This window comes from Lynx rufus, unplaced genomic scaffold (assembly GCF_022079265.1).
Source record: "Lynx rufus isolate CCGP_SWC_20201006 ecotype Redwood Valley unplaced genomic scaffold, mLynRuf1.p SCAF_19, whole genome shotgun sequence".
Lineage (NCBI taxonomy): Eukaryota > Metazoa > Chordata > Mammalia > Carnivora > Felidae > Lynx > Lynx rufus.
Window position 1 is genome coordinate 22953516 of NW_025814833.1, and position 13844 is coordinate 22967359.

A 13844-nucleotide genomic window follows, 5' to 3' on the forward strand; every position below is an offset into this window, starting at 1 on the left:
TCTAAAATTGGGGGAAAATATATGTATGTATGTGTCTGTGATAGTAAGCAGAACATAATGGTTTTAAGTGTATAAACTCTGAAGTCAACCAGCTTGAATATGATTCTTGGCTCTACCACTTAACAATTACATGACTTCTTTGTGCCTCAATCTCCTCATCTGTAAAATGGGAAAATAATATTACTTACATTGTTTGGGATTCCTAAGGATTAAATTAGTTAATATTTATAAGTCTTAGAACAGTGCCTACCACATAGTAAGTACTATTCAAGAATTTGTTTCATAAATAAATATTTAAAGAACATACTTGGGTGGATACATCTGGCTAAAGGGCAAGAATGAAAGTAGACTTACTTTTATACCTTTGAATATTGTACCAACACTTAAATAATATCTATTTTAAAATTAAATTGCTTTTTAATGTTTATTTATTTATTTTGGGGGTGGGGGAGGGGCAGAGAGAAGGAGAGAGAATCCCAAGCAGGTTCCACACTCAGCCTAGAGCTTAACACAGGGCTCTATCTCACAACCATGAGATCATGACCTGAGCCAAAATCAAGAGTCGTATGCTTAACCAACTGAGCCACCCAGGTGCCCCCAAAATTAAATTATACTTAAATAGAAATAATTTCTGTTCCCTAGCATTTTAGATAAACTGGCCTCATCTCCTGCCCACCTATCTTCTACTTCACTTATAATTTCTACTCTCCATGCTTTCCACTACTGTTTCTTATTAACTTTAGTATCCTTTTTCTCTCCATCACCTCAGAGTCCTCTCATTTGTCTCAAACTTTCTATACTCATTTAGAATTTCTACCTTTATTCAATTGCTGACACTCCAGTTAACCTTTCACAAAAACACCAGCATCCATGGATTGTAAGAACAAATATTGTTAAAACATCAATACTACCCAAAGCAATCTACACATTCAATGTAATCCCTATAAAAAAGAGCACCACCATTCTTCACAGACTGGAACAATCTTAAAATTTGTATGGAACCACAAAAGACCCTGAATAGCCAAAGTAATGGTGAAAAAGAAAACCAAAGTGGGAGGCATCACAATCCCAGACTTTAGACTCTACTACAAAGTTGTAATCATCAAGACAGTATTGTATTGCCACAAAAACAGACATATAGACCAACGGAATAGAATAGAGAATGCAGAAATGGACCCACAAATATATGGCAAACTAATCTTCGACAAAGCAGGAAAGAGTATCCAGTGGGAAAAAGTCTCTTTACCAAATGGTGCTGGGAGAACTGAACAGCAACACGCAGAAGAATGAAACTGGACCACTTTCCTTCAGCATACACAAAAATACATTTGAAATGGGGCACCTGGGTGGCTCAGGCAGTTAAGTGTCCAACTTTGGCTCAGGTCATGATCTCCTGGTCTGGGGGTTTGAGCCCCGCATCAGGCTCTGAGCTAAAGTTCAGAGCCTGGAGTCGGCTTCAGATTCTGTGTTTCCCTCTGTCTCTTCCCCTCCCCAGCTCATGCTCTGTCTCTCTGTCTCAAAAATAAACATTAAAATAATAATAATAATAATAAATTCAAAATGGATGAAAGACCTAAATGTGAGACAGGAAACCATCAAAATCCTACAGGAGAGGGGCGCCTGGGTGGCTCAGTCGGTTAAGCGTCCGACTTCGGCTCAGGTCACGATCTCACAGTTCGTGAGTTCGAGCCCCGCGTCGGGCTCTGTGCTGACAGCTCAGAGCCTGAAGCCTGTTTCAGATTCTGTGTCTCCCTCTCTCTGACCCTCCCCCGTTCATGTTCTGTCTCTCTCTGTCTCAAAAATAAATAAACGTTAAAAAAAATAAATAAAAAATCCTACAGGAGAAAACAGGCAGCAACCTCTTTCACCTCAACCAGAGCAACTTCTTACTTGACATGTCTCCAGAGGCAAGGGAAATTAAAGCAAAAACGAACTATTGGGACCTATCAAGATAAAAAGCTTCTGCATAGCAAAGGGAACAGTCAACAAAACTAAAAGATGGAGCTAAAATTCCTGATGGAATGAGAGAAGATATTTGCAAATGACATATCAGATAAAGGGTTAGTATCCAAAATCTATAAAGAACTTAACCAAACTTAACACCCAAAAAACAAATAACCTAGTGAAGAAATGGGCAAAAGACATGAATAGATTCTTCTCCAAAGAAGACATCCAGATGACAAACAGACACATGAAAAGATGCTCAACATCACTCATCATCAGGGAAACACAAATCAAAACCACAATGAGATACCACCACATACCAGTCAGAATGACTAAAATTAACAACTCAGGAAACAAAAGATGTTGCCAAGGATGTGGAGAAAGGGGAACCTTCTTGCACTGTTGGTAGGAATGCAAACTGGTGCAGCCACTCTGGAAAACGGTGTGGACGTTCCTCAAAAAATTAAAAATAGAACTACCCTACAACCCAGTAATTATACTACTAGGAATTTATCCAAGGGACAGAAAAACGCTGATTTGAAGGGGCACATGCACCCCAATCTTTATAGCAGTGTTATCAACAATAGCCAAATTATGGAAAGAGCCTAAATGTCCATTAACTGATGGAACCACAAAAGACCCCAAATAGCCAAAGTAATGTTGAAAAAGAAAAACAAAGCGGGGGGGGGGGGGGGGAATCACAATCCCAGACTTTAGCCTCGATTACAAAACTGTAATCATCAAGACAGTATCGTATTGGCACAAAAACAGATACATAGACCAGTGGAATAGAATGAAGAACCCAGAATTGGACCCACAAAAGTATGGCCAACTAATCTTTGACAAAGCAGGAAAGAATATCCAATGGAAAAAAGACAGTCTCTTTAACAAATGGTGCTGGGAGAACTGGACAGCAACATGCAGAAGAATGAAACTAGACCACTTTCTTACACCATACACAAAATAAACTCAAAATGGATGAAACACCTAAATGGGAGACAGGAAACTATCAAAACCCTAGAGGAGAAAACAGGCAATAACCTCTTTGACCTCAGCCGCAGCAATTTCTTGCTGGACATGTCTCCAAAGGCAAGGGAATTAAAAGCAAAAATGAACTGTTGAGACCTCAATAAGATAAAAAGCATCTACACTGCAAAGAAAACAACCAACAAATCTAAAAGGCAACCATCAGAATGGGAAAAGATATTTGCAAATGACATATCGGATAAAGGGCTAGTATCCAAAATCTATAAAGAACTTAGCAAACTCAACACCTGAAAAACAAATAATCCCATGAAGAAGTGGGCAGAAGACATGAATAGACACTTTTCCAAAGAAGACATCCAGATTGCCAACAGACACCTGAAAAGATGCTCAACATCGCTCATCATCAGAGATATACAAATCAAAACCACACTGAGATATCACCTGAAATGGGCCAGAGTGACTAAAATGAACAACTCAGGAAACAACAGATGATGGTGAGGATGTGGAGAAAAGGGAACCCTCTTGCACTGTTGGTAGGAATGCAAACTGGTGCAGCTGCTCCAGAAAAAAGTACGGAGGTTCCTCAAAAAATTAAAAATAGAACTACCCTACGACACAGCAATAACACTACTAGGAATGTATCCAAAGGATACAGGAGTGCTGATTCATTGGGGCACTTGTACCCCAATGTTTATAGCAACACTTTCAACAATAACCAAATTATGGAAAGAGCCTGAATATCCATCAACTGATGAATGGATAAAGAAGATGTGGTTTATATATACAATGGAATACTACTTGGCAATGAGAAAGAATGAAATCCTGCCATTTGCAGCAACGTGGATGGAACTGAAAGGTATTATGCTGAGTGAAGTAAGTCAGCCAGAGAAAGATAGATATCATATATTTTCACTTATATGTGGAACTTGAGAAACTTAACAGAAGACCATGGGGGAAGGAAAAGGGGAAAAAATAGTTACAAATAGAGAGGGAGGGAGGCAAACCATAAGAGACTCTTAAATAAAGAGAACAAACTGAGGATTGATGGGGGGCGGGGGGCGAGGGAAAGGGGAAAATGGGTGATGGGCATTGAGGAAGGCACCTGTTGGGATGAGCACTGGGTGTTGTATGTAAGCGATGAATCATGGGAATCTACTCCCACAACCAAGAGCACACTGTATACACTCTATGTTAGCCAATTTGACAGTAAATTAGATTAAAAAATAATAAAATAAAAAAAGAAGATGTGGTATATATATACACACACACACACACACACACACACACAATGGAATACTACTCAGCAATGAAAAAGAATAAAATCTTGCTATTTGCAACAACATGAATGGAACTGGAGGGTATTATGCTAAGCGAAATAAGTCAGTTAGAGAAAGACAGATATATGATTTCACTCATATGTAGAATTTGAGAAACTTAACAGATGAACATAGGGGAAGGGAAGGAAAAATAATATAAAAACAGAGAGAGAGGCAAACCATAAGAGACTCTTAAATACAGAGAACAAACTGCAGATTGATGGGGTGGTGGGTTAAATGGGTGATGGGCATTAAGGAGGGCATTTTTTGGGAGGAGCACTGGGTGTCATATGTAAGAAATGAATCATTGGGATCTACTCCTGAAGCCAAGACTACACTGTATATTCACTAACTTAAGAATAAAAAACTAAAATAAAAAAATTCCAACATCCCATCCTCAAAGTTTCAAATCTAGACACCCCATTGCCTCCAACTCAGCATGTCAAAGTGAGCATGTCATCCCCCTCTCATCTCAACCTCCTACTTTTTATCTCCCAAGTTAAAAACTGGATTCTTTACTGACTATTCCTTCTACTTCATACCCTAGATCCACTGAATCCATAAGTGTACTGTTTCACATATCTTTTCCTCACCTCCTCATCAATTGCTGTTTTAGGAATATTGCCCTAGGCCATGTGAATAACATGTATACATGTCACCTGGAAAGGTTGTTAAAATGCAGATACTGAACCAGGAGGTATTGTAGCCACCCTACAAGATGGCCTCTAATGATCCCCATCTCCCACTATTTACTTCCTGTTTTATCTCCTCCTATATTGTATCAGGGTTGGTCTGCATGACCAAGAAAATAGGACAGAAATAATGGTATATCATGTCACAGATTAGCTTATAGAAGACAATATGGCTTTTGTCTTAGTTGACAATATGGCTTTTGTCTTAATTGCTCTGTCTCTCTCTTTCTCTCTCTCTTAGATCACTCACTCTGTGGGAAGCCAGCTACCCATGCTGCAAAGTCACTCAAGCAGCCTATGGAGAGGCCAACATAGTGATAAATTGAAATGTCCATCCATGGGGCGCCTGGGTGGCGCAGTCGGTTAAGCGTCCGACTTCAGCCAGGTCACGATCTCGCGGTCCGGGAGTTCGAGCCCCGCGTCAGGCTCTGGGCTGATGGCTCAGAGCCTGGAGCCTGTTTCCGATTCTGTGTCTCCCTCTCTCTCTGCCCCTCCCCCGTTCATGCTCTGTCTCTGTCTGTCAAAAATAAATAAAACGTTGAAAAAAAAAATTTAAAAAAAAAGAAATGTCCATCCAGCAGGTAGTGAAAATTGAAGGCTCTTGCCTACAGCCATGTGAGTGAGCTTGGAAGTAGATTCTTCAGCCCCAGTCATGCCTTCAGATGACTACAGCTGCAGCCAAATCTTGACTACAACCTCATAAAAGACGACCCTGAGCCAGAACCACCCAGCTAGGCACTCCGAGATTCTTGATCACAAAAATGTGAGATAAATGCTTGCTGTTTTAAACTGCCAAGTTTTGAGGTGATGTGTTACACAGCAGGAAATAACGTATACAGTAGGTCTGGGGTATGGCCTGAAAAATTCTGCATTTTTAACAAGCTCCCAGGGGACACTAAAGATGATGCTGCTGGAACTTGATTTAGTAGTAGGCCCTATACCATTGTAACAGCTTCTCACCAACCTCAATGATCTCTCTGCTACAATCCCATTATATCCCTGTTTCCCAACATACAATGGCTCTTTATTACCTACCATGTAATCTCAGTCTATTATCAAAAAGACAAGAGACAACAAGTGTTGGCAAGGATGTGGAGAAAAGGGAACCCTTGTACACTGTTGATCGGCATGTAAAATTGTAGAGCCACTATGGAAAACAGTATAAAAAAAGTTCCTCAAAAAAATTAAAAATAGAACTACCATATGATGCAGCAACCCCGCTCCTGGGTGTATATCCAAAGGAATTGAAATCAATATCTTGAAAAGATATCTGCAACCCCAGCTTTATTGCAACATTATTCACAATAACTAACACATGGAAGCAACTTAAGTGTCTTTCATCAGATAAATGGATAAAGACAATGTGATACACACACACAGGAATATTTTTCAGCCATAAAAAGAAAGAAACCTGCTACTTGCAACAACATGGATGCACTAGGAGTGTATAATGCTAAATGAAATAAGCCAAACAAAGAAAGACAAACACTATGGTATCACTTATATATGGCATCTGAAAAAAAAAAACCTCAGGGTGCCTGCATGGCCCAGTCGGTTAAGTGTCTGACTTCCATTCAAGTCATGATCTCCTGGTCCATGAGTTCAAGCCCCACATCGGGCTCTTTGCTGACAGCTTGGAGCCTGGAGCCTGCTTCAGATTCTGTGTCTCCCTCTCTCTCTGTGCCTCCCCTGATTGCATGCTCTCTCTCAAAAATAAACATTAAAAAATTAAAAAAACAAAAAATTACTCACTTCATAGAAACAAAATAGAATGGTGGTTTCCAGGGGCTGGAGGGAGGGGGAAATGGGAGTGGTATAGGTCAAAGGGCCTAATTTTCAGTTATAAGAAGGACATGTTCTGAGGATTTAATATAGAGCATGGTGACTATTTTTAATTATACGGTCTTGTATACTTGAAAGTTAAGGAGAGTAGATCTTACACATTCTTACCACACACACACACACACACACACACACACACAAAGGGTTAACTATGTGAGGTGATGAATGTGTTAATTATTTTGTTCTTGGCAATCACTCTGTAATGTGTATGTATATTAAATCATCACATTGTACACTTTAAATGTATATAATTGTATTTGTCAATTATTCCTCAATACAGCTACAAAAAAGTCCTCATCCTGGTCTTTCAATCCCTTAGAAGTTGGCCATATTTATGCTTTATAGTCATATTTCCCACTGCTCTCTACGAGGCACTTTCTGCTCCTGTTAACCTGATCTCATTATCTCCTGTACAGATCACATTTATTCCTGCTACCAAGCTTTCTATTAGCAGTTATCCCTCTTTATTCCTTACCACCACTGATATATGTATAACTGGGATGACTTCCATCCCTGTCTGCTATCTGAACTCAACCCTCAAGACCTAGCTTAGGTCCCATTTCCCCCATGAAATTTTTCCCACTTCATTTTCATTTAATAGTTTTATGAACTATTATTTATAATATTATTTATGAAATAAATAACCTCAACTTCTAAGATAGATTTTAAGCAACTTGAGGCCAAGAATAGTATCTCATAAGTCTTAGCAGCTCCAGGGCACCTTGCATAGAACTGGACACATAAAAAGTAGGTGTCAATTGACTGAGTCTGCCTGTCACATTCAGTGTGGCTGCATGCCTACAAGCACAGCCAAAATTTACTCCTGGGTTTTATAGCGATAGAGAGAATCCCTGCAAAATCCACTCCCCTTCTCCCTACCCCTTTCGTCTATACCAAATTAGTATCTCATTTATTCATTCCACATCACTGGCAGGTAAGAAGGTAGCATATTGAGAGAACAACTTTTATTATGGGCAGCAGTGAAAAGGGGAAATAATGTCACAGTTAATCCAAAAGCTATTTAATTTTGGATTTAAAATCCCTTCTATGATCAGGAAGGCAGATGTGCTGTGAACTCATTAGGATTTCCCTGAACAGTGTTGAAATCATCCACAAGAACACAATGAGGAGGGAGCCAGGGGAGATAGACATGAGAAGGCAGTGGCTAATGAAGGAAAACTATCTGAGAAAAATAAATATTCCATAGATAACCCACAACAAAAATAAAAAAAAAAACAAATAACACAGAGGTGGAGATAGAGGGAAGGAGGGTGGGAAAGTGGGAGGGGATAAAGGAAGGAGAGAGAAAGAGGGAAAGAGATGGCCCTAAGGACTTGCATACTCCACACATCAGACTATAAAGACCGTTTTACAAAAGGATAACAGTCGCTATTTTTTTGAGGGTTTACTATCAGCAACTGTGCTAAGCTCTTTACACAAATCACTCTAGATCTAGCCCTTATGTCCTCATTTTGGGAGATCTAGCATGGAAAGATCTATAGCAGATTCAGGAAATTAGAAATCAGGAAAAAGTTAGTATTCAGTGCCCATCCACACCCAGATACCTGATAATCTCCTGCCCCATAACTTCACTATGGCTACCCAGGGGACCTCATCAGGCTGGGAATAAATCTCAGCCTTATTCTTCTAAAAAAGCCTATTAATCTATATTTCAGGCCCTTAGTTGCACAGCCTGAGTGGTGGCAATGAATGTCATGAAATAATCACATCCTGTTACCAGGTAACTAATGGGTTACCCCTCCCAGGTAATATAAAGCACTAGCTCCATTTAAACAGAAAACCCTAGGGGCGCCTGGGTGGCGCAGTCGGTTGAGCGTCCGACTTCAGCCAGGTCACGATCTCGCAGTCTGTGAGTTCGAGCCCCGCGTCGGGCTCTGGGCTGATGGCTCAGAGCCTGGAGCCTGTTTCCGATGCTGTGTCTCCCTCTCTCTGCCCCTCCCCCGTTCATGCTCTGTCTCTCTCTGTCCCAAAAATAAATAAACGTTGAAAAAAAAAATTTTTAAACAGAAAACCCTAAAGAGGAAACCTATTGACAGGAATTTGGGCACCTTGGCAGGCCCTCAGGGAAGAAGCTTTGGAGCCAAAAGACCTTTTTATTCCTCTCCTATCATCCCTATTCTTCCTTCTGGGTTTGATGTGTGCCTTAAACATACCACAGTTTGCACTTTTCTTAGTTAACAACCAGCAGTAGAACAAAACGTGGCTTCTTTAAAAAAAATTCTAATGAAGCTTCCAATTCTCAATTAAAAGAAACATCTTTCTATCCATCTTTTATCCCTGCCAAGTATTTGTGTTTTGAAGCTGGAAGTTTCATTATCTGAAATTTTCAGGCAATTACTGGGTCTAGTAACTCCCAAGATGTGAACATTTTTTCCAGCAGTCGAAAGTGAAAAGTGGTTTTGAGTAAGACTGTGTGTGCTTTAAGGGGAGCATCTGCTTAGAAAAGAAAGGCATGATAAAGGCAGGTGGGGGAAGGGACAATAGGAACCATATTGGGCCGTTTATTTGTCTTATTTGACATTGGCAGCTCCAGAAGTATTAATGAGCAGCCCTCCATGTCCCAGGGGAAGCTTTTGGATTTACAGCTTTAAACAACTACTCATCCTCATTTTGGCACAAAGTCAAACCAAAATTTGTCATAGTTTATAATGTTTGTTAACGAAGAACATCAAAAATTAATGCTCATTAGGGTGCTCATTAATATGCACAGTGCTCGCCAGTTTGACTTAATTAAGTGAAGCACCACTTCACAATAGTATTGTGGCCCAGCAGAGAGAGGAGACTGTTCAGGTCTGAAGGATGTCCCATTGGGACAGTATGAGAAGCATTGCAGGGCAGGACACCTGCCAGCCGCTTCCATAAACTCTTCCTGTTAGAAAACAGGAAGCTCTTAGAGAGCAAGTGGCAGTGGTTCCTGCTGGGATGTCTTATTCCAGACTCCAGTTTCCCTGTTCTACATTATTTGGTGAAATTAATTGAATTGGGGTCAGTGGTACAATCAGATCTTGGCCAAGAAAAAGACCCCTAAAGAGAAAAGTAAGCTCAAGAGCTTAAACTCAAGACAAAAGATTGAGGTGGACGAGATGGAGAATAATAAGAGAAGATGATGACAAAAAAATACAGAGCAAATTAAAAAAAAAAAAAAAGGAAGGGGTATGGAAGAAACAAGAGTAAGACAGATATCCAGATGCTGTCATATTCCAAAGCAGAGGACACATAAGTGGGGCATTACTATTTGCATGAGGATTTATTACTCTTTTTCTTTGTCAGTTTAAGATTTTTGACTGTTCTTAAATGTTGGGGGTATGTCAAAATCATTAATTCCAGTGGGCCACTGAAGATTTTTTAAAAAAACTAATACTTGGGGCACCTGGGTGGCTCAGTCGGTTAAGTGTCAGACTTTGGCTAAAGTCATAATCTCATGGTTCGTGGGTTCCAGCTACATGTCAGGCTATGTGCTGACAGCTGGAAGCCTGGAGCCTGCTTCCGATTCTGTGTCTGCCTCTCTCTCTGCCCCTCCCCGCTCATTCTCTCCCTTTCTCTCTCTCAAAAATAAATAAAAACATTAAATTTTTTTTTATTTTTTTTAATATTTATTTATTTTTCAGAGAGAAAAACAGAGTGCAAACAGGGGAAGGGCAGAGAGAGTGAGATACAGAATCTGAAGCAGGCTCCAGGCTCCGAGCTGTCAGCACAGAGCCCGATGCGGGGCTCAAACCCATGAACTATGAGATCATGACCTGAGCCAAAGTCAGACGCTTAATCAACTGAGCCACCCAGGCGCCCCCCAAAAACTTTTTTTTTTGTTTAAAAAAAACTAATACTTGAGCTCTGGAACTTGCATCCAGGGCTTTTTAAAGGAATCTTGAACTTAAAACAAAAGAGCAATGGAGAAAATGAAAGTGAGACAGGGAAATTTGAATCCCAACTACGCTACTTAGTGTGTAAATGAGTGACCTTGGAGAAGCCACTTAATCTCACTAAACTTCAACTGCCTCATCTGTAAACTGTGAGGGTGAGTTGTATGAAATTGCTATTTCATTTTTGTAGGTCCAGATGTTCAAATATTGACAATTTCATACAGTTAAACAATAGTGTATTTTAAAACAACTTTTAAACTGTAAAATGCCAAAGATCATTTATGATAAGTCATAATTTTTGCTACTTCAAAAAATATATGCATATGTGCTATATTATGATCTACTAATAAGAGAAGGTAAATCAGATCAAAGCTCTTTCTCAAATTTTGCCAAAGGCCTTCCTGACTCAAGATTTAAGGTTAGCTCAGGTCTATCACTGTGAAGCAATTTTATTGACACTGTTTAAGATCATTTTTAAATTCCTGCCTTGCTGCAATATTTAACAAGAGTGATCAAAGTAATTTCCAAGTGGTTCCCTAAGTGTGTGTGAAAGTGCACACATATACACACACACGCACGCATGCACACACACACACACACACACACACACACACACCCTTCAGCAATCCTTCTCCTCAAATTGACCCAAAGCCTTATCGGAAAAAAAAAATAGTACAGAGTTGTACAAGAAAAATATCCATAGTGGCATCACTCCAAAGTATCCATTATATCAAGTCCAAGTATTACCTAGGAGAGAAGGCAGGCCAGGAAAGTACAGAATTTTAGTAAAGATTATGCAAGTTCTAGAAACCAGAGCAGGCAATGGGTCTGGGCCAAGCAGACTAAACAAGGTAGAGTCATAACAAAAGGGAACAGGGAAGGTGAGAGTAAGTAGTGGGCCAGAAACCTGATACACAACCAATAACCAAGAGGTCACAGACCCTTAAAGACAGAATAAGACAGAAACTAGAAGCTTGGTAAAGGTACAAACATGAAGACAAGTGACCAAATGTCCAGGAACTATGAGATATAGTATAGGACAAAGTACAGTTCAAACAAAATAAAAACACCAGTTTGGGGGAGGACCTAATTCAATGGGGCAAAACATTACCTTGTCTCTCATCTCAGAAAATCGTTATGCATCTTGTGAAGGCAAGGACTCAGTCTGGTATTGCCAGACTGGGGCTTACAGAAATATTTAGAATACATGGCTAGAGTGAAGAAAGAGGGGGTTAAACAAAAGACCATTTGTGATCAAGGATGGGGAGTTATCAATAGGAAAGAGGGCTCTATCTGCAGCAGAAGGAAAGCAGCTGGCATTAGGGGATGTACACAGAAAACCTGCACATACATTCATGCCTCTGCCAATGAAGCTGTGAAGACTGGGAATCTATCTGAGGAGCAGAATATGATATTGTATTGGAATAATTTATCATTCAACCCAGATAAGAGACAAATGGCTTATTGTACTGGGCACACATCTCTAATAGAGATAATGCTGCCTCCTTTGATAGGTGCATTGTATTGTGTCTGTCCAGCAGGCAATCTGGGCACTTTTTCTTCCTAAATCTGAGCTTCATTCTCAAACAAACTGACAGTGAGGAATTTCAGTAATGACTTGACACCCTGCTTTAGCCCTTTCCAGCTCTGAATATATTTCCCCTTTGGGCTTTCTGTGCAGAGATATATTAGTCTGGATTTACATTTTTTTGGATTTTGTTGTTTCTTCCGTCATTGTTGTACTTCAAAATGTAGCATTCTCCAAACTTGGGATTTTGTTCACTGCATTGTCTTCCAGCTCATTAATGTAAATAATAAAGAGCCTGGTTTCTGATGCTGTTCCCTTTCAGAGCCGTATTAATAATTCATTTCCAGCTTGACAAAGTCCTTTCGGCAGCTGCTTTGTTCAAGTCTTTGCTCCTTACAGTGGCGATAGGTCAATTATCTTATGGTGAAATTGAACTGGAGGGCCTGAGGAGGGCATTTGTATTCCCCCCATGTGATCATTGGGGATTAATGGTGTAGGGGGAAATGCACCGAGTCCACTTCTAAGGCTCCCTCTGGAGACTTAGCCTCTTGTTCCCGTGTTCTTTCCAAATCTGTTCTTTTTAGCATTAATTATGAGGACAACGAGCTTGGTGCCGAAGTGTAGGAGCTGAATCCCTGCTTACACACAGGGAATGAAAAGTCTGTTTGTCAGTCAAGGTAGCTTTTTTCTCTGTAAGAGCTGAGAGTGTAATGGCATAGCGAAGTCAGTTCAGAGTGCCTAAAGCATATAGTAGCTTATTTAGCACCCTATGCATAGTAGGTGTTTGGATTTCTCGTGACTGCTGGACTTAATTGTAGTATCTAGCTTGGGAAAATGTTCCAGTGACAAGGACTGGTGGAGTAATGCCAAAATCATCACCACCCCCTTTTCTATCAGATACTTCTTTGGAATATTTAGTGAGACATAGAAGTCCAATACAAGAAATTGTGGTTTCGAAGAGCCACAAACAGGGATTTTAGAGACTAAAAGCAATGGGCTATGTGATCCCAGGTGAAAACATTTCTGGACAGAGTGGCCCTTTGCCACATGGTACCAATAGAGGAAGCAGTCAGTCACCTATAAAATACAGTGTGTGGAGGAAGCATGATGAGGAAAAGCTAATGGGAGCTCTGAATGATCAGCGAGCAGCATCTAGTACAAAATCATCCACAGGGAAGCCAGGCAAGAGGAAGAAATCCTGCTGTGTCTGCTTCCACAGAGCTGTCCTGGGAAAGCAAGGTGCACCCACTCTGAATATAGAATTGGAAACCAGTTCTAAGATGGCCACCCATGGATTCCTAGTCAGCCCCAAACATTCTTTGTTCCCTGGGTGAATGGGAGTCCATCTGTTTATCAGCCTGTACCACCTCTGAGTATACTAAACAAATCAAAATAAATTAAAATAAAGACAAGAGGTGAGACTGAAAATGTTAATCACTGGAATCAAATTAATACAAACTAGGAGAAAGAAGTGAGAGCAGTATTTCTTGAATGTTGCATGTTTAGGGAGCACAGATACTGGGGGATCTAGCCCTTTAACAAGACCCTTATCCTGATACCCTCATCCCCGCAACAGTTTCATTAGACCCATTTATGCCCTTTCCTTTCAAAGCATTCAGAGCCCTGTTCTCTACTAGGTAGAAGGGATGATATT